Genomic DNA, 22,706 nt, shown 5'->3' with positions numbered 1-22,706 from the left:
ACTTGGAGACATTGAAGCTGCAAAAGAACGACTCAAAAATGCAAGGTTGAAAAACAAGGACTACTTTGATGAGCGACATCGACTTAGGAGCAAAGCAATTGACAAAGGTGACTTGGTTTTGGTGTATGATAGTAGCCTTGATAACCAGCACACAGTTATGCGTAAGTTTTCCAAAAGATGGTTTGGACCGTATGTTGTAAAGCATGTGCATGAAAATGCTACTTACAGCTTGTCTGAACTAGATGGTACAGAAGTAAAGATTCCCATTGCAGGAAAAAGAATCAAAAAGTTTAAGAGAAGAGTAGACAATGATCTAGAAGATGTTGATGAGGAGGAAGAGCAAACCATAGGTAAGTGAAGATGAAGCTTTGGAATCATCCAGTGAAGAAGAAAGCAAGGAAGATGTACAAGAGGGCTGATCTTACAAAGAAATAATGTGGCACATACCGGAGGATGTGCAGGTTTAGAGGGGGTGGATGTCGTGCTGTGACACGTACATAGTGGGAACGCATGCTACAAGATCTATCTTGTAATTTTTTAGATACATAATTATCTTTCCTATAATGTACATATGCATATTTAAGTATAATAATAAGCCTTTTATCTGATCCTATTATTTTTCTCAAGTGTAACCTATTCTTACTTTACCATCAGAAAATACTATGGGAAAAGCATCAATAGCTCCGCCACTTTAACTTGGGGCAAAAAGCATTGATTATTTATTTCTACTATCTCATTATCATCTCGCACCCTAGCTAGATCCTATATCTAGGGTAAACTCCAATATATATATATTCTATGTATTTTTCATATTTTCCTTATATTTCTTTTTAAATAGCTACTAGGAGGGAATCAAATCCTAGTGGGGCACTAGGTGGCATGATTTCAAAGATACACTTATTTTAATGCATTATCGCAAGCATGATTACAAAACTTTGTCAAGGAGCAATGTCATGCTTTCATATGGCATGAGGTGTCCTTTGGAATCAAATGAAAGTCTATGCTAAGGGGACCACAGGAAGACTTTTGCTACCAAAATTGGACCCTATTTTGATGATTTTTTTACACAAGGTTCCAATCCGAATTGAAAAACGATTTTAAAATAAAAATCGTAGCTAATGAGCTGAATTTTCTGCCTATATTTTTACTTTTTTATTTAGAGCCACGGTTGAGGAGATATGATCAAAATACTGGACCCCAGTCTGCCCACATCATGGGGGGACAGCTCATTTCCAACTTTTCCAATTTCTGTTCACACTGGCTTCTCTCTTCTTGTGTAAACCCTTGGGGGTTCCCTTCACCTATAAAAGGGGACCTTTTCTTCCTTGAAAACCACTCAAGCATTCAAGCCATTGATGAGAGGAATTCTTGAGGGAGTGAGTAGTAATGCCTAATTGTACTTAGCCATTAACATAAGCCCAAGCCTACACTTTCTCCTAGAGGAAGACTAGCCATTCTTGTACGCTATCCTTGGAAGATCAACTCTAATAAAAGAAGGTCTTGGACTTGGCGTATCAATAAACGTTGAATTCTCCCCTCTTCTTCTCTCTCCATCAATAATGGTGTCAAAGGGTTTGTCAAGTAAGATGTGTTCTACATTGATGTTTTCTTGATTTCTTGTTGTTTTCTTTTCCATCTCTAATCCAACATATATATATATATATAATTTCATCTCCTTAACTAAATCTATCTCTCTCACTTTTAGTAATTCATCCTTTCTACAAATTTTAGGTTCTCCTTGCTACAGGTACATCTCTCCCCGTAGTATCCTTATTGCCTACGGGCAAGAATAGGGCTTGGGAGGGAAAATCTCTTCTCTTCTCTTCTCTTCTCTTCTCTCATATCTACATTTTACACATACTAGATTTATCCTCGATGAATAATCCACATGATGATAATTTCTATCGCTTTCACTATGTACGATCTATTAGAATTAACGTATGGATTAGCCGTAAAATACACTTTCAACAACGTATAGTGTTTCTCTTTGGCCCAGAAAGGCTCAATGAAATACTTCTATCACCGGATCCCATTATACTACCTCTCATAGACTATAAATTTTCTTTTGACGTAACCGTAGTTATCTTGCTATGAACGAAGAGGATTTGTACACACAATTAATCCCAATCGCTAGACAAAATATATATATTATGGTAAGCACAAAACTACAATTCGTAGCCTATTTGGTCAGCCAAGATTGAATGCCATTAACTCATCTATTAACCCTTTCATACTACCCATGATACGATATAACCATAGCCTTGATGTTTTCATCTTTGTGTTATTTTGACATTCTCTTTTGTGTTCTTTCTTTGTGTGTGTGAGTGCAAGAGAGAAAGAGTGGGGCTTCTTTGATTGCACTTCTTTCCAAACCCTAGTCTTCATGGCATCTATGGTTTAACCCCTTCATATAGTTTTTTGGAGCTCTCTCACAAACTCTCACAGCCATAAGCCCGGCGCTTTCCTGGCAAGACCGCAAATTTCTCGACAACGTGATGGATAACTTTTTATTGTCAAGTCTGATACTACAGGAAATATGACATATCAATCTAAGTGGATCCATAACTATCATCCTCAACATGTTGTTTATATTGCTGATGATATGCCTTGTCAAGTAAAGGGTATTGGAGATTTATATCTTGGTACCTTATCTTCTTCCTTTCAAATTCTGCGAGGAGTATTACTTGTACCAGATCTTCAATGTAATCTTCTTTCAATTGCTAGACTTGTTGATCTTGGTCTTTTTGCTTGATTTGACCATACCAAATGCCAAATTGATAAAGATGGACCGACTATAGTCACCGCTCCTTAAAATGGTAATGTGTTTGAACTCTCTCTCAATGATGTTGTAGAAAATGTTGTCACTGCTTCAGGTGATCATGATTGCAAAGTATGGCATCACCGTTTTGTTCATGCTGATTTCTTAGAACTCCTTGATCTTCAGTGTTGTGATCTTGTTCATGGTATGGATCTTAAAGCTCATCCTCAAATGGAAATTTGTTAGTTTTTTGCTCTTGGGAAAAATAATCATAAACCCTGTCCTCTCTCAAATACAACTCATTCTCATGACATATTTTATCTCGTTCATACTAATATATGTGGACCTCTACCTTCTTCAAGCTCACAATATCGCTACTTCATTACCTTCATTGATGATTTCTCATGGTATACGGTTGTATTTCTACTTAAATAAAAATATGAGGCCTTATCTATTTTCAAACAATTCCACAAGACTATGGAACTTCAAACTGGTCGTCGCCTCAAGAAGCTTGGTAGTGACAATGGAGGCAAAATATGTTTCTCAAGAATTCATGAGTTACTGTGCTGATAGTGGAATTCATCATGAACACACTATTCTATATTCACCTCAATAGAACGGCGTTGTTGAACAAAAGAATCGCACTATTCTCAATGCTGTAAGATGTATGCTGATTCATTCTAGTTTATCTCATGTTTTTTGGACTGAAGTTACTTTGACAACAATATTTATTCAAAATCATATTCCTACTAATGCACCCTCTGGTAAGATACCCATCACAACATGGATAGGTGACATTCCTTTTGTATCTCATTTTTAAACCTTTGGATATATTGCTTATATTCATGTTTCCAAAGAAACACGAACAAAAGCTTGATGCTCCTGGTCTTAAAGTTATTTTTATTGGATATTTTGACACCTTCCTTCAAGAAAGCAATTGTGAATTGTGATGCTACTTTTAATGAACAGCATATGGGAGGCTCATGGTCCATGGATGATTCTGATGATACTAAGTTTTTGCTTTAGACTTTTCTATTTATTTTAGGTGATAAAAATCTTCCTATAAAGAAACTTTCCTCTTTACAACCATCCACTTTGAATGTTGCCAATGATGATATTGATATTTTTGTTGATCTACCTATTGATTTTGAAGATTGTTTATGTAATGTTTATGATGAAGATATTGTTGATAATGCTTTCTCTACTTCTAAAGATCTCACTAATTATAATGAAACTATCTCTTCACCACAAAATGATCAATCGCAAGAGGCTATGGAACCAGAGTATGATTCTCTTATCTCTAAAGATACACGGATACTAGCTGAACTACCTCCTGGTAGTACAACTATTAAGTGTAAGTGGGTGTATAAGATAAAGTTAAAAGTTAGATGGACCTTTTGACAAATTCAAGGAATGTTTGGTTGCAAAAGGTTACTCCTAAGTTGCTCGTGTTTAATATCAAGAGAACCTTTTCACCAGTTGTTCGCGTTACAAGTGTTTGAGTTTTATTGGCATTTATTGTTCAAATTGATTAAGAAACTCATCAAATGGATGTGTGAACTACTTTTTTGAATGGTGATTTGAAAGAGAAAATTTATATGGAACAACCACAAGGGTTTGTTATTTCAGGTAAAGAAGACCTTGTTGCTCAACTCCATAAGGCACTATATGGTTTCAAACAAGCTTCACGGCCCTCGTATACAAAATTTGATATTTTTCTCACCTCTAAAGGATCCATCTCTTACTCTTCACATCCCAACTTATATATTAAACACCAAGGTAGCAGTTTTGTGATTCTTGCTCTTTATGTGGATGATACCATCCTTGTTTCCAATGATTTGGGATCTCTTCAGCATTTGATATGGTGGATCTTGGAGAGATTCACTCGTGTTTTGGCATTTAGATTCAACGCAATTGTACAAAAGGTATTTTATTCGTTCGACAATAAAAGTTTATTACAGATACTATTCAAAAATCGGTATGGAATCTGCACATTCGGCCAACACACCTTGTCTTGCGAGTTCTACAAAGAACATTTCTCACAGTGGTGGTCAACTTGTCACAAATAAACCTTATGGTAACTTGATTGGATGTCTTTATTTTGTTGGCATGAACACTCATCCTGATATTTTGTTTCTTGCTAATTATCTTGGACAACATCTTGTACATCCTTCTCTTAAGCATCGGTTTGTAGCAAAGCATGCCCCGTATATCGAAATACCTTAAAGGCACTACAGATTTTGGTTTGGTCTATCAACGACACCTGACATTGGATTTTATGCAATCTCTTTCTCTTTTTGGTTACACAGATGTAGACTGGGAAAGCACACATTTATCTATGAACTCTACTAGTGAAAATTGCTTCTTTATAAATGATTTTCTTGTTTCTTGGACCAGCAAGACAACGCTGTGTTGTAGTTTCTACGACTAAGTCGGAATATGTTGCGATATCACTTGTATCTCGTGAGTTGATCTGGATTTGACAAATGCTGGTTGATATTGGTTACTCTCCTCTTTCTAGCACACCCTTGTGGTGTGACAACCATAGTGCTATTAGTCTTACAAAAGACTATGTTCAACATAATAAGTTAAAGCTTTGCTATCCATTATCATTATGCAGTTATGAAGTACACAAAGGTACCATAATGGTTGAACACTATCCAAGTGACTAGATGATTGCAGACATTCTTACCAAAGGCCTCAACGAGTCACGTTTCATCCTCTTCTGCTCGGAGCTTGGAGTTTCTTCAACCTCACTCTTTCTAGATTAGCTTCTCTACAATTGTGATAGCTTTGTGCATATGATATTGTAATCCTATAGGTACCATGCACTATGCACACTCTACACTTGCACGCTGTAATCTCTGAGTCACTTGTATATTTGTACATAGATACACAATTCACTTTCACATCATTATCGATGGTTCTTATTTTCACATTGCATAGCGGCTTGGGTTTTTTCCTAAGGATTTTTTCATCCAGAGCTACGGATTTTTGTTTGAGTGGGGGTGTTGGAGCTATATATGGCTCACTCTACTCAACTTGGTCTCACCTATATATTTGTATCTTGTCCTCAATATGAATCAGTCTTTGGGAGCGTACATGGTGTGTCTCTTGTCTCGTCTCTTTCTCTTTCTCTCTACATCTCAACACAATCCACAAAGCGGAGTAGCCCAAATATTTTTGGAAATCTTTGAACTTCTCATGAGACAATGCCTTTGTAAAAATATCTGCAAGGTTATCTTGTGTTGGCACATAATCCAAGGTGATATGTCCTACTGAGAGCCTCTCCCTGACATAGTGGTAATGCACCTCAATGTTCTTTGTACGAGCATGCAAAATTGGGCTCCTTACAACTCCCAATGAGCTTTGACTGTCAGTGTAGATAGTGTTGGCAATGTCGTGTCCAACACCCAAATCAACCATAAGTGGCCGGCTTGGCCGGCTCTTGACATTTGAGGTCATCGAGGTCCATGTCGCATTTTGCGCCTGTCATTTGGTGCCCCCCTGAGGAGGGCTTCTCGGAAACCTCCAGTTTACAATGATGAAGACAACGCACGTCATCAACCATGGACGAATGGCTGAAAGAATTCTCCAACTGGAGAACAGAAGAGGAGGAGACTGAAGAGACACTGACCGTCTTCATTGAAGTTCTACTGCCAGGTTGTAGCGTCATCAGTATTCAAGAGGTAAGCTCCTCATCTTGTATTGCTCGTGCTAACCACAAATTAAGAGCATCAAGTGGGAGGACTACAAAATGTCGTCACTGTTGTCAAACAAAGCATTCTCTCATGAGTGCCATTAGAGGAAGTGAAGAAAGAACGGTGAGTTCTAATTTTAAGAACCACAATACTCTCACGACAGTCATATTTTGTGTAGCACCAAGTGTTTTCTCTCTGATGGTCCGAGAAGAGTTGTCAACTAAACCAACCACAAAGTCTAAGCCAGAAAGCCTAAAGCATTTGGTGGATGCAAGTGGGACTATGCTCTCTCTAGGCCTGGAGAGTTCAAATGAAGTTTGGCCACCCAAGCATCACAGCCGCATGAAAAATGGAAAGCCCATTGAAGTAGACTCTTCTCGCCCAGTCTGTTTTGAGCCCAATGTGGAGGATTGTGCGGACTTCAACAGAAGATAGAGGAGTGTGATGAAGGTGCCACCTTGTCAGCACTTAAGGTATGCAACTCTAGTAATTAGTTCCCTACATCCAACATGGGTAATAACAATAGGCCAGAAGTCTTTCCTTTTTGTTTCTTGCAACACATGCATGTAAACGTATATATTGATAGAAAGATATTCTACCAACAAAAGATTGTTTTCCTGATCGGAATAGAGATGCTTAATGAAATCCTAAGATCTCCATGTCCCATCATCTTACCCCTTCTTGATTACTACCACTCTTTTGACGTAAGCATCTTTATTCTGTTCTAGCTTTGCAATCCATTTTTATCATGTTTTAAGTCCACCCACCCAACCCCGTAAAAAGCCGCTATGAGCCGCTAATGTCATTTATTTTTTTGTTTGTTATATTGATGTAAAGTGATGTAAATTGAATGTTTAGGGTCAAATTTTTTTAGGATTTTCAATAAAGAATAAAGACAAGGTGCGAGTGCAGAAGACACAATGCTATTTAAATTTATTATAGCATCGAAAGCTCTTGGCTGAGGTGGTTAGAGTGAGTACTTTTGGTGAATGTTTTTAAGTTTGATTTTGAAGAAGTGTACTGGTTTTGTTTCTCTATGTGCACCATCGTAGGCAACCAACAAATCTTCCCTAACAAATTTGGGAAGATTCGTGCGTGTAATAAAACAAAGAAGCTGTTAGCAAGGGATACCAGCTGGAAAATTTTTCAAAAAGAAAATAGAATCTACGAGCGAAGGCAAAGATGTTAGGGGATGTGAATAGTGTTAGGAAAAAACCGGGGTCTAGTGTATTTTAACCGGCTAAAATTATAAAATCCCGGTTAGATTTTGAGCTTGCCTTTAAGAAAACCGATAAATTCACACAATTTTTAGTGTAATTACCGGAAAACTTCAAATTTTGACCTGAAAACCGGGAGAATTTCAAGGTTCCCCTTATTTTGATCGGTTAGGAAAAATGTATTTTGAAGATGAGGAAGGGGCATAAGGTTTTGAGCAAGGGTTAAGGGCCGTGCGGAGAGGAGATAGATGCTGCAAAAGGTATGATCATGCTTGGGAGATGGGATGAGCTTTTAAAGGATCAAAACCCGTTGGGTGAGGTGATTACTATAGCGTGACTAGAGTTGTGAATTTCTCTCTCCAAGTTCAAATCTTTCTCGGGAGTTTTGCTCTAACACACACACAAGGGCTGTGCTGAGGATTGGAGTGGAATCTACAAAGATTTTCCACCTAATGAAATCAAGACGAGTCGCATGATTTTTTTTTTGCAAAAGGAGTTCATTATAGAATCAACAAGTTCCAAGAGACAATATTTTGAGCATAAAGCTTGTCAAGAAGTTTATGTGATTTATTAAGGGCACTAGAATTGACACATACATATGGACCAAAGCATTGCCACTGTAGCATGTTTTTCAAGTAGATATATGCATCATGAATTTTGTCACCAATGTGAGGGTCTTGCATAAGGTCACATACCTTCAAGGTGCAAGGACGAAATGCCTTCCCTTTGCATTTGCTTAAAACCACCAAGGACTTCCTTTTCCGTCGTTACTGCCAGCTTATCCATCGTGAACTCCTTTTGCAAAATTGTGCAAACATATGGCTCATCTTCCTTTCTATTAGCAAGAATCTCCAACGATTCTATTTTGAAGCACATAGACCAGGACAAAAGCAGCATCCATTATTTTGAGGTCAACCCCACGACATCGGATTCTACAAGCAACACTCTGCCTTGAGCCATCCAATTTGAGTAGTAGTTCATTGAAGCATCCGTTTACATATTGAAAAAAAAACATTTTTCTGCCTCGTACTTCACCACCAGAACCTTGTGCTCCCTACTTCTACCCTCGCACTCGATACAAAGCCACATAAAAGCCTTCTTTCTTTGTATGGCGTGTCCTTGGATACCATGTGCACAACACACAAGGAATCTTGTAAAATTCCCATTAATAGTTGATTTTTTCCAAATTGTTGGGGTTTCAATATGTAATAGTGGAAACCTTTGCAGATACTCTACATCCTTGGCTTATAAACACGTGCTAAAAGCATAAGGTGAGAACATGAACGTCCCCAAATCAAGGCTCGGGAAACATTTTTTGTGGACCCTACTTTGGAACCTTTTCACACGCATATGAACAGGCTAACTCTAAATTTGAGAGGGATAATCACACTAAAAATCTCATATTAACTAAAATTCCATAATTTGAACCGGCTTGAGAATCTTCTTGCCTAAACTTGAGCCAGCCATTTTTCATTTTGAACTGGCTTTGGATAAAGCGAACCTATCTTTTCCCGAGCCCTGCCCCAAATGTCATGTTCTTTGCACTAACAATCGCGCATGCAGGATGATTGTGCCTACTCTTTAAAAAAAACAAGAAATTTTGCGTAGGTCTCAACCACTATTGCCCAAGATTTTTCTTCCGTCTGTACCTTGTGCACGTTCGTCCTATCTGCCCCATTGTCTGTCGTTTTGTGAGCCCACCTTGTTCTTTTTCATGGTCCCTATGCACAAGAGTTTCTTTCTCTTTTGTGATGCCCATTTCATCGTTGACAGGTGTCTTTGCAACTTGATTCTACTACTTAATCAAAGCAAGTATCTTTGTAGATTCACATCGTGGTTGTGGGAAGGAAGCACTAGGCTGCTTTAACCAAATGCGGAGGGAATGTCTTTTGCCAAATGAAATTGTGATGTACGTATGCTTGCCACCTTGAAGACACTTATGCAACACCCTCACATGGGTTGCATATTTCATGATGAGATCAAGGGATGTTGAAGAAATATGTTATGTTTGGCAATGGTCGTTATGTATGTCAAATGTGGTGCACTTACAAAAGCACACATATTTCTTCACGAGCTTTCTATTAAAAATTTCATCTATTGGAACATGTTGATTGCAGGATACTCCCAATATGGACGTGGAAAGGAATCTTTGGATTGTTCAAAGTGAATGAAAAGTGAAGGCATTTTTCCAGGTGCAGCAGAAGGCTTTAAGGATTTATCTCGGATCTAGTACTCCACACAAACACAAGGTTACTTTACTTCACTTGAAACGTGTTGCGACTACTGTGGGTACTTGTGTTGTACTTTTCTTTGGCTTCTTCTTGCTTGAAGTGTGACCCTCGAGGTACCTTATCTACCCAAACCAAGCTGGGTTGGGCAACCACCAATCCAGCCCCATGACCATGGGAAAATAATTCAGTCATGTTGTTCACATGCCTACTGACTGAACTGTGCAAGAGAGGGTATGCAACCATGACCTACCTGGGCATATACGTCCTACTAGAGGCTCACAAAGTTCCAGTCTAGATCCTAAGCTAGACTGCAAGACTAGCGCTACACTGTAGCAAAAGCTTGTCCATGTGGCGCAAGTGGAGTTCCGACATGACACCTTTTGCCAAATGTTGCTTGTAATTTGAAGGATTATAGGCTTATGTAAGACCCTCCCATGAGAGACAACCAAAGCCTCCCAAAAAAAAAAGGCCTTCCATGGGCTTTTTGTCAATGATGACAGAGGGAGAATAAAGATTTGATATTGGAACTCGCTATGTTGAAAGAAGAGGGCAGGATCTCAACAAAAATCACTTGCCCTTATGAAAATGATAAAAGTTCTTTATGAGCTTTGTATGGGATATTTTGTCTGTCTAAATGTGTAGATTGTTGTTCTTGTTGGTGCTTTTGAGCTGTACGTATGAAAAATAGGGTTCCATCACAAAGCACATAAATTTATGCCTTTGGGATGTCCTCTCTTAGAGCATGTTAAGTGCAAGATGCAAAGGGACAACCTGTTTATGAATGCCACCATCCACGGCCTTACAAAGGTCCTTTTGATGATGGATGCCCTTTGACACTGTAGCTGCTACAACATATTTATTTTTGTAGCACTCCTTGGAGAAGTTTCCAAGCTTTCCACAGTCGTAGCACTTCTTATAGTTCATTCTAGATGATGACGCCTTGGATGATGACAATGCCAGGTAAGTTCCTTGCACTGATTTAGATTTATCATATTTCTTCTTTAATTTCTTTTCTTCTTCATTGATTGCCCCTGTGACATATTGTAGGGAAGGTATGGGCTCCTTTTGCTCTAAGATTGTGACTATGTTGTCAAAACTTTCAGTAGAGCACTCAGGAGCATAGCGACTTGATCTTCTTTTGGGGTTTGGCTCTGAATGTAAGTGAGCTACATGATTGTGCTCGATCATTAGTCTGTTAACGAGGCTTGAAACATCCTCCCCTTGAAGCATAGTAAGTTTGTAAATATTTTTCTTTAAGCTAGTCTTATTTTGATTTTGTTTAGCACCAAAATTATGTTCCATATTTTCCCATGCTTGGATTGCAGTGGTGCAGTTATCTATGACGTGCACATAATTATCGTGGAGTGATGTGATAATTATGCATAGAGCTTGCTCATCTTTAGCTTGTGCTTGTGAGATTTGGGCCCTAGTAAGAGTGCCTTCAACAAAAGTAGATGTCTTGCTTACTCTCGGTTTTACAACAGACCATAACTTCTTTCTCATGAGGTATCCACGTAGCTTTGTTTGCCATGTATGGAAATTGTCTCCATTAAATTTTTCAATCCCTTTTTCTCCCATGGTGCAAAGTGGTTGTTCACACGAAGGGACTTGGTCTTACCAGTAGAGGGACTTTGATATCTATGGCAATGTCTTGCCCTATACACAATGCTCAGAGGCCAAAATTGTGAAGTCACTCTTCACGTGCGTAAAGCTCCTCTTCACAAGTGGAGATTAAATTATGTGTGTGGAAGTGTGCTTGTGCCTTGGAGAAGAACGCTTTGAAGTTGAATAGATTGATTGGAAACAAATCGTCCATAAAATATTGACGATGTCGAGCTTGGTGAATGAAGTCGAGCGTGTTGTCGATGTGAAGCTCGATCGCCACTTTGAGTGTGCATAAACTTGAGGGTTTTAATCAACAAAAAGAATATAATGGGAGTCGTGCAATATTTTGGTGTGAAGCTCCACTAGCCGGTCAAAGTCTCAAAAGGCTACTACAATTTAAAAAAAACAATATGTACACTGAAAACGAGACCGTAGAGTTGTTGAGATGAGCAGTTGTCGTCCAAAACGAGTTGGGTTGATCTTGAAGCTATTCCGTAATCACATGTTGCAAAAGGGGTCGCCAACAACAACAAAAACATCCGTAGAGGCCAATCATCACGAGCTTGTAGGCGGGGAGAATGCTTAAAGCCAACAAAAGCCTTCGATTCTCTCGAAAAAGGTTGATTTTCAGTTGTGGTTGATCCGATGCAAGAAGAGGGCCATGCAAGAAGAGGGTGCGCCCAAGATTGAGAATAAGACCAATAATCTTCAATCGATTCAATTTTCATCGGATTAGTTGATTTTGTGCGTTTAAAAGGCTTGATTACTAGCCTTAACTGGCTTCAAATCAACTGTGCGTTTGATCAAAAGTGGACAAGTGGGTATTTTATGGATTGTGTGCGGAATTGCAAAGCTAATTACGATGAAAACTCGCTCTGATGATACAAGTTGTTGGGTATTATGGGGGAGAGAGAACTCAAGGGGGTTTGAAGGTGAAGGCTTCCATTGGTACACAGTGAGCTTTCTAAAGTGAAAGTTCACGTCCAATACTTCAAAATACTAGCACTATATTACACAGCATAAGGTTACATTGCATTGCATTCTCTCTAGTGGGGGTATATACAAGTTCCCGAGAAAGGCACATATATAGATAAAGCTTGGCACTAGGTGCATGACCAGCTTTCTTCTCCAAGTCGTTGTCTTCTAAAGTATTTACACACATACATACACTAGGTGTCACATGAAACTAGGACTTAGGTATAGGATAGTTTCCCATGCCTATCTCAACAGATGCATAGTAATATTTTACCATGTGAGGGCCATATTAGCTTTGTCACTCAAATAAATGTAATACTAGTATGCACGACATTTTTTGGCCAATGTGGGTCCTTGCACGTCACCTTCCTTATGGGATGCACTCCTATGTGATTGCATGATGAGGTGCGGTGAAGTTCATGCTATGGTTTGTGGATCAATGATGTAGGCTTTGATGAGGGAATTGAGATCTCTTCAAGCAAGGTCGGGAATCAAGTGAGGCTAGGAGATAGTTTTTGGCCTCAAGCCGAGTAAAAGATTCCTCTTAGCCTTTTCCTCCATGCATTGTCTTGCAGAGTTTGTGAGCCAAAGCTTGTAGGTTGTTTTTAGAGTGAGATTAACTCCACACGTTTGAATCTATTGAAGTAGCATTGGAGTACAAGGAGGCTAGAGTAGACGAGGCAAAATGGGTCTAAGCTGAAGTAGAATGCAATGGACATTTTGTGAGCATGTTTATAATATGCATTGATGCTTTTGAGAAAGTAATAGGCCAATTGTAATCTTCTACTAGAGCAGTTATGTAAGACACTAACACGCCTACAAATTATAGCTAGAATTCCATTTTTGCATCCATCATTTTACCATAGATCTCACTCACATTAAGAGTGAAAATCATCCCTCGTTCTTTCTTTTGGGGTCATATTGAGATAGCCTTCCCCTTGTTGAGCCTACCTTGCAATTAGGGCACTTCAGGGACATTGAAGCACAAAGGGGGCTTGCCTAAGCACACCAATTAGCATACATACCAACTAGAGCACTTTAAGGATGTTGACATGCAAAGGGTGAGTTTATATCACATGTTAAGTATGGAGCCTGATTTACCCGTTGTAACTTTTAGTCTTAAAAACGCACATTTGTAAGGCCCCTGTTATGAGGAGAAGCCATCATCCGTAAGAAAAAATTCACTCTTCGGAAAACCAAAAATTCACTCCGGAATATTCTTTTTTGGGAATATTTTGGCCAAAGGACGGCCTAAAAGTGGTCAAAAACGGCAAGTCAATTAGTCGGTAACCGGTGGTCGGAAGGCAATGGCCCATGGCCAATTTCAAGGCGGGCTTGTCTTCTCAAGGGAGGCCACACATGGGCGCATTGGAGAGTCCAACTTGGACTTGTCTACACAAGGGAAGCTACACATGACTGCCTCTCACGAGAGAGGGTAGTCCTTTTGCCCTATAAATGGAGGTCTCTTCTACACACAAAGTAGCATTGTGGTGCATTGTGAAGTTGATGCAACAAGGTGTGTGTGAGGTGGTGAGAGTGAATCAAGGCGGCGAGCTCTATTGAGGGTATAATCCCTTTGTAACCTACTTTTTGTTTGAAGTACTAAAGCCATTGAGTGGCTGCTTTCCCATGGACATAGCCACATTGGGTGAACCATGTATATCATGTGCTCTCTCTCTCTCTCTCTCTCTCTCTCTCTCTATATTTATATATATATATATATATATATATAGTCTCTCGTGTGTAAAAATTATCTCTATCCATTATGAACTACTCTAGTATCTACTTAGCTACGTCCTATTTCGTAACATAACATTTTGTGGTTGATAAAAGTACCATAGTTAGCATACATATCTACATTGCACAATATCATAAATTGCTCCATCCACAAGTACGTTCGCATGTATAATTTTCTCAAAACACATCTAAAAACTTGTTGGCCTTGTATGTCCTAAGAATATATCCTTATTTGAGGAGGACTTTGCAAGTACTAGGATACTAATTTCTCTTAAGGATCACCACACTTGAAATACATATCCATAAAGCATTACCCAACACAAAAAGATTCTTCAATAACCACTATCCTTTCAACGTAAAACATGGTAGATCCAACCTGCCTTGCTAATGATGCTAGATTGACCTCTCTTTTCAAACAGAAACATGCTATTGCCACTTTGCCTTGCCAATGTTATAGCCATGTTGGGCATTTCTTACAATGAGCCTCTTCCAAGACACAACATTCCCGGCATAACACTCATCATGAAATTTTATGCTTTCATGAGGGCATTACATTTAGCATACATAATGAGCAACACATTTCCAAGAACAACATTTTCCTCTAGCAGAATTTAGCTTTGCGTCTGGTTTAAATAGAGCTTCGTTGTCACGTCCATGTTGGGCATAGCCTTTAACAAACCCGTTCCAAGAGAGGATATTTTGGATAGAAAGATTATCAGGAACTTTTTGTGTTTTTGCAAGGAAACCACACGTGGCATATATATCAAGCAACACATTGCCAAGCACTACCATTTTTTCCAACGCCGCTTAACGAATGATTTCATTGTGAATTGCCTTACCCATAAGAATGCATTACATAAGGCCACATGTCTTCAAGGTGCAAACATTGGTGATTGCATTTGGAGAAAGGCCTTTCTTTGTCTCTAGTTAAAATAGTTAAGAGATTTCTTGCCAAATCCGTGTTGGGTATATCTTGAAATCAAGGCATTCTGAGAGACGACATCTGGTACAAAAATATCATAAATAATTGTTTGTGCTTTTGTAAGGGCACCACATTTGGAATCTAATAGGTGCACTCCAAGAATCCTCATTTGGTGTAAGGACATCACATTTGGCATACATATTGACCAACACATTGCCAAGCTATAAGACATCGGAGACTAGAGCCTGAGAGTCCACCACACAACCACCCTTTTAATAGGCAAGCCCGTGTCCCTTTGCCCTAGTTAGACTCCCCGTTCCACACCGCCTAGCCTGGCCCTACCCTTGTCTAGTCCAGCCTTGCTGGTGTCCTGACATTACTCCCCCCTTAAGAAGAGTTTTCGTCCTCGAAAACAAAAGTGGGAAACTTCTTCTTAAGAACACTCATGTTTTCCCAAGTGGCACCTTCTTCAGGTCGGTCTTTCCACTTGATTAAGGCTTGTTGATGTATGTGATGACGTGTACACAACTCATGATAATCAAGAACACATTCAGGTTCATGCGGTAAGGTAGGATGCTCAATGAAATAACCAAAACCTGTTGGTCAATGACATTGTCGTCCCCATGTAACCGCTTACGTAGACGGATTACATGAAACATCGGATGAATGCGAGAATGTGAAGGTAGTAATAGTTTGTAGGCACGATCACCTACTTGCTTGAGTATTTTGAAAGGCCCACAATATTGGGGAGATAATTTTGGCGTCGGCCTAGTTTTCAGACTTTCTGAATGTTCTGGCACACGTAAAAATACTTCCTCCCCTTCTTTGAAGATAACTTGCCGACGTTTCTCAGCAGTGTACTTCTTATACCGATCCGTGCTTGCCGGACATTTTGACGAGAAAGTTTCAGCATATCCATGTGGTCTTGGAGAAAATCCTTAACCTGTTGAAGTTTTTTGGTTGCCAATCCCACCGTATAACTGGTGACCTAGGTTGAAACCCTTACATGAGCATGAAAGGACTAAAACATGTTGTGACATGCTTAGCACTGTTGTAGGCAAACTCGAGAATAGGTAAGTATTCTTCCTAGTCTGACTGTTTTTTGCTGACGTATGCTCTTAGCATATCCTCTAGCACCTGGTTAACCCGTTTTGTTTGACCATCCGTTTCTGGATGATCAGTTGTACTGAGGTTTAGTTGTGTACCCAATCGTTTAAATACAGCTCTCCTAAAGTGGCTGTTAAACTTGGGATCATGGTCACTAACAATGTTACTTGGAAAACCATACAATTTGTATAGATTATCCACAAATAACTTGTCTAGTTCTGGTGTCTTAACCGTTGATTTGGTCAAAATAAACTTACATAGTTTAGTCAACCTATCTACGATCACCCATACTGAGTCATGACCTCGTATAGTGGTTGGTAAACCTACAATAAAATCCATATAGATACTTTCCCATTTTCCATTGGGAATTTCCAAAGGATGTAAGAGTCCTCCTGCTTTCAGGCACTCTGCCTTGTTAACTTGACATTTTTGGTAGTGCAAGACATAAGCTTGAACAAAGCCATGTAGACCTGGCCAGTAAAACTATCGTCGTACGAGAGCATAAGTTTCTTTAATCCCCGGGTGCCCTGCACTTGGACTATCATGACATTCATAAAGAATTTGGCGCCAAATGTATGTGTCCGTCGGTACACAAACTCTCCCTTTGTGGAGTAGGTACCCATTGTCGATGGTAAAATGCTTCCATCTCTCTAGTTCATCACTTGATAAGGAGAACTAGGTGTGGAGGTTAACTGTACACTACGGTCATTGGAGTGAGAAGGATCCCTCTTTTGAACATGGCTCCACACTTTGGAATATGCGTCATCATGCTCATATTTTCCCTTGAGAGAATCTAAAAATTCACTACGAAGTTCCGTGAACAAGAGCGAATTGATCTCTGGCATTTGACTTAGATCATCTGCCACTACATTGTATTGGCCTTTGCGATACCTTAGCTTGGCGTCATATTCCTAAAGGATCTCGGTCCACCTGGCTTTTCGACCCTTTCATTCTGTTTGTTGCGTAAACCATTTGATGCTTTCATAGTCAAACACAATCTCAAACTGAGCACCATACAGGTAATGCCGCCATGTTTTTAAGGCAGACACTATTGCATAGAGTTCGCGTTCGTAAGCAGAATAGTTTTGCTGAGCTGCATCAAGCTTCTTACTTTCAAATGCAATAGGTCGTCCGTCTTGTAAACAGGACTGCTCCAATAGCACGATCACTGGCATTCGTTTCCAAAACGAATGGTTTCAAAGGATCTACAATAGCCAGCATAGGAGCTGTAGCTAATGCATCCTTGAGCGTATCAAAATTGTGTTGTTGAGTGGATCCCCACTGAAAAGCTTTACCTTTTCCTTTTAGTTGATCCGTCATAGGAACAACAATTTGAGCATAGTTTTTAACGAACCTCCAGTAAAAACCTGCAAATCCTAAAAATAAATGTAATTCTTTCATATGTTTAGGAGGAGGCCATTTCCTGATGGTATGCACTTTGGATTGATCCATGTATAGGCCGTGAGCTGAAATAACATGCCCTAAATAATGAATTTCATCTTTTGGAAAATCACATTTAGATTCCTTGGCATATAACTTGTTTGTGCGTAACAACTCAAACACCTGCCTGAGATGTTGTAAGTGTTCTTCTTCAGAAGCACTATAGACTAGGATGTCATCAAGCAAAACAATGACAAATTTGCCCAAATATGGCTTCAAGACACTATCCATAAGTGTCATGAATGTTGCGGGTGCACTGGTTAAGGGAATCACCAAAAAGTCGTAGTGTCCAAACCATGTTCGGAATGCAGTCTTAGGTATATGGGCAAGCCGAATACAGACTTGGTGATATCTTGACTGCAAGTCAATTTTCGTAAAAATGCAAGCATGATTTAGCTTATCAAATAACTCATGTACTCTTGGCAATGGGTATTTGTTCTTAACTGTAACCGCATTTAAGCCCCGGTAGTCTACGCACATGCACATAATGTCGTCCTTTTTCTTCACTAAAAGGATAGGAGAAGCCCATGGTGAAGAACTGGGTTGTATAAACCCTCTACTAAGGTAGTCAGCAAGGTAACGTTCCACCTCAGTAGCCTTTGAATAACTCATACGGTAAGGTGGTTTACTAACGGGTTTATAGCATGCAGCCACGTCAATGCTATGTTGTACTGATCGTGTCGGTGGTAATCCTGATGGCAAATCGTTAGGAAATACATATTGAAATTCCTTTAATATTTTTTGTAACTGACTAGCAACGTTTGCTTGTTTAGAATTAGCAATTGGCGGAATAGAGGAGAAAGAAGCATGCGGCGTTGAGGAATGTTCAACAGACTCAATGTTAGAAAGAAAATGAGACAGTGAGTAACACAAGAAAACCTGATCTATTTCATTATCAAAAACGAGGTGCATAAGCTCAGCGGTACAAATCAGTGGTGATGAAGGTATATCTTTTTCTCCTAACAACAACACATGTGCGCCATGGGATTCAAACATCAAGTTGTTGTGCTCATAGCTACGCTTCAATGATGGTCCTAAGCTATGCAACCACTCCCTACCAAGAACCACATCAACCCTTTCCATGTTCATAACTTGAAAATCCAAACAAGTAGAGTACCCTTGTACTTCCAATGGAACAACTCGGCATTGAGTATCCCATATTTCAGTATCATGTCCATTCATCATTGCTACCTTGTAGTAGTGGGTACTCGGAGTTTGAGGCAGTTTGAGCTTTTTCACTGATCCATAATTGATGAAATTGTGAGTAGCACTGTCATCTACCAAGATGCGCACCTTGTGCCCTTGCAGATATCCGTGCATACGTACTAACTCATGTGGTCCAAAGGTCTGTTGCCACATGGAAGTTGTGATACAGCATTCATGCACCACCTAAGTGTGTGTTACTTCCATTGTAGAGAATCTTGAGAAAGACTCAAGAGGCAGCAGTTGCATCATGTTCACTGCTTTCTCCTTTCCCTGAGGAACATATTTTCCCTTGGGACAATCCTTTTTGCCATGATCTCTTCCGAAACATTGAAAAAATAAATTTTCTTTCTTGGCTTTATCAAAATCCTCAGGAGAGAGAGGACCCCTGGACCCCTTGGGTTTTTTTAATGCATCTGAATTAGCAACTTTAAATTTTCTTTTATTGTGCCCATACTGATTGCGTGTATTACCATGTATGCTAGCAGGCATGTGACTATTATGTCTTTTCTTCTCATCAGGATCATCATGAATATGTGCTTTCACTATGGCCTCCTCAAGTGTTTTAGGGGCTTGGGTCTTGACATACTTCTTAAGCTCAGGTTTCAGACCCCGTATGAAGCCCCGTACTTGTTGAAAGGTATCCAAGCCTTCCAGCTTGAGGATAACATCCCGATAGTGAGAGATATATTCTAGGAGTGATGGGTATTGGCGCATGGAACATGTGTCCCAAGCTGTCCAATTCCGGTCGGCCTCGTTTGTAGGCAAAAATTCCTTGCTAAACATGGATTTAAAAGGTTCCCAACTTTGTGGTATGATGTTCTTCTCCTTGAAAGACATCCACCATTTGTAGGCCTTGCCTTCCAGAGTTAAGCTTGTCTGCAGAGCTCTGACTGCATCCGGAGTACGCCGTAAGGCGCCGTAAGGCGTGAATTCCATCCCACTTGCTGAGAAAGATATTCACTGCATCCTTGTTGCGGTCTCGGTCTTCTCCCTTAAAGACTGGTGGTTTAAAGTTCTTTAATAAGTCATCCACATCTTTGGCAGTGAGAGTATGCAATGGATCAATAGTTGGGCCTTGCCCTTGTGTGTCAACGTGCTCATGCATGTGGGTATCAGTAGGAATCTTAGACTGCTGATGCATTAATTGAATTACTAATGTGGATAGTTTGGTAACATTTTCATTTAAAGATTTAAAATTTTCATTCATGACTATCATGCGTGTCTGAAGTGCACAAAATTCTTGAATATCGAGCAATTCATAAGTATCTTCTCCTGCCATAGCGTCGCTGGTACTCTCCTTGAGAGGATCCGGCCATGGGCCATCATTGCTAGGATTAGGAGTACTTTGCTCAAAATTGAATGTCATATATATTGATATCCGAATCCATGGCTACACAGTGCAGTGAAAGAAGTACTCAGAAAAAATACCTGATATTGAGAGCACTCGCAAAGTATAGTAGCCGTGTTAACTCTGTCAAAATCAAGAGTAGTCCGTCGTATATGGAATTCCACGAGCTCTTGATAGTTGAATCAATTAGGCTTGAAGATGTCGAAAAAAACTTGTACTGCTTCAGACGTAATTGTTCGCTTTGAAACGTCGTAGACGACTTAATCTTCCCAAAGGAAGAAGTTTCAATAGATACTTATTAGAAAATCTCAAATCCATCGAAATTAAACCGCTACCAATTTCTGAAATTCTAACAGTTTGCCAAGAAGTGATGGCTTACCGAAAAACTTTGTGGCCCCTTCCCGATGCTTATGTCAAATCTTGGCCGACAACCGGTCTCAAATCCCGTGTACGGGGTGTGTGCCCGTTTCGGTGGGCATGCACCCTTGCTTGATTTAATTGAGGAAATTTCCAAGGCCAAAGGCCTTAGGGCGTTTTGAGTGTGAAATAGAAGCGTTGCAGTCGGCTATGGCGACCAACAGCGCCGCGAGAGAGAGAAAGAGAGAGAGATGCTTGTGCGATGCTCCCTAGGTGTCGCTACAGTGATGGGTTTGGCTCCTCCACTTAGTAATTTTGGGTGCTTGCAAAAGCTTTGAAGTGCTTTATAAGTGTCTCAAATGCCTCAAAGTGCATCTCTTAGAGCTTGCAAATGCTTGAAAGTGCCAAAAAAGTGCATCTCAATGTGCTTGAAAGCGCCAAAAAGTGTTTCAAAGTATTTCAGAGCGCTTCCAAAGTGATCTAAAGTGATTCATGGTGCTTGAAAGTGCCACAATGTACTTTAGAGTGCTTTAGAGTGCTTTCTAAACTCTAAAGTGCTTTGGAGTGCCACAAAGTGCTTCAGAGTGCTCTTAAATAGCACTGAAGTGCTTTCAAAGAGTCCTTAAAGTGCACTTCAGAGTGCTTTCAAAGTGCACCAAAGTGCTTCAAAGTGCCTCAGAGTGCTCTTAACACTAGAATGGTAACCTAACAGGACATAAAAGTGTCCTTTCAAGGTTTTGGGAAAAAACTCCAAAACCATAGTAGATCCACTCATTTTGAAAAATCCTTTCATGAGCTTATAGTTAAATAACTACTACATATGGAAAAAATGAGAAACTTGTAATTTTTCTCATCCCTTGGTCACTAGAAGCCTTCAAAGTTGATGGACCAGTGCATTTTGCCTAAAACAACAATTTCTTACGGTTGATTGCATATAAATAAGAGTGGAGATTTTTGTAGGACATGAGATAAAATGCCCCGTTAACTTCAATGGGTTGGTGACCAAAACATATGGTTGCTTTTACCTCACTATTTTTTTTTTTGGGAAAAAAAAAGGTACAAAAAAGTTGCATTTTTGCCATTCTGCGGACCTATCATCAAAGTTTCTATAGTCACGCTCAATACAGATACTATATACATGTTTTCTTAGTTCCCTTTGGGCCTCTAGATTCAAAAGGAGCCATGGAGCATGTCAAAAGGATAATGGATCTCTTACAGTTGGAACCTTGTGGGCAATGATAAAGTGCTAAATACAGCAAACATGAAAAAACTGGGTTTAGCATTATGACCTCTAGAAACCCATAGAAACTACTCAATATCTAGCCAAGTTTGTAGTCTATGATTAGATATGGTCACTACCTACAAAATACACACAATTGGCCTAAGAAACTAGCAATATTGTGAAAGTTATACTTGCTACTCTAAAATGTATCGTATTCAACCATCATCATATACTATGCTATATAGCATATTAGGTCCCCCAAAACTCAAGGAAGATTAGCTTTATGTTATAAATTACACTTACACAATCAAAATTGAATTTGGATATCAAGAAAGCCACCAAAAAAATCATAAAAGTGCTAATTTTGACCATGTTAGAGGGTACGCCACGACGGACGATGGAGCATAGCGAGAACATAGACCAACAAACTGTCAATCCGAGGACGTAGCTGACCCGACTAGGGCATGGAGGCAATCTCTGGATTGTCAACCCTGAGCTAGACACGAACAACACTCTAGAGTCACTAATCCTACCACAACACTACCATAAAGCAAAGAAACAGACAACGCATCCTACGAAACACTACAAGCTCGAAACAGTCTCAAATCATATCGGAATGACTCGAAATCGGAGGGCAAGACTCACAAGGACATATCCTATATGGCCAAACACCTAAACCCTAAAAACCATAACTGTAAGACGTCTAATCGCTATCGTGATAGACTCAAAACAGTAATTTCCAAAGTGTTTGGAACTGATCTACAAAGACATCAACACGAAGAGCTTCTCGCCCTGATTCTAACGACTACTTGATCATTCAGATCGGATGTCGTTTGAGGTACTTACGGCCAAGTATAGCTCATAGCAGGCGGGCTTGCGA

The sequence above is a fragment of the Adiantum capillus-veneris genome, chromosome 6 (genome assembly GCF_014529385.1).
Source record: "Adiantum capillus-veneris isolate H3 chromosome 6, ASM1452938v2, whole genome shotgun sequence".
Lineage (NCBI taxonomy): Eukaryota > Viridiplantae > Streptophyta > Polypodiopsida > Polypodiales > Pteridaceae > Adiantum > Adiantum capillus-veneris.
Note: the sequence above shows the minus strand (reverse complement) of the source record.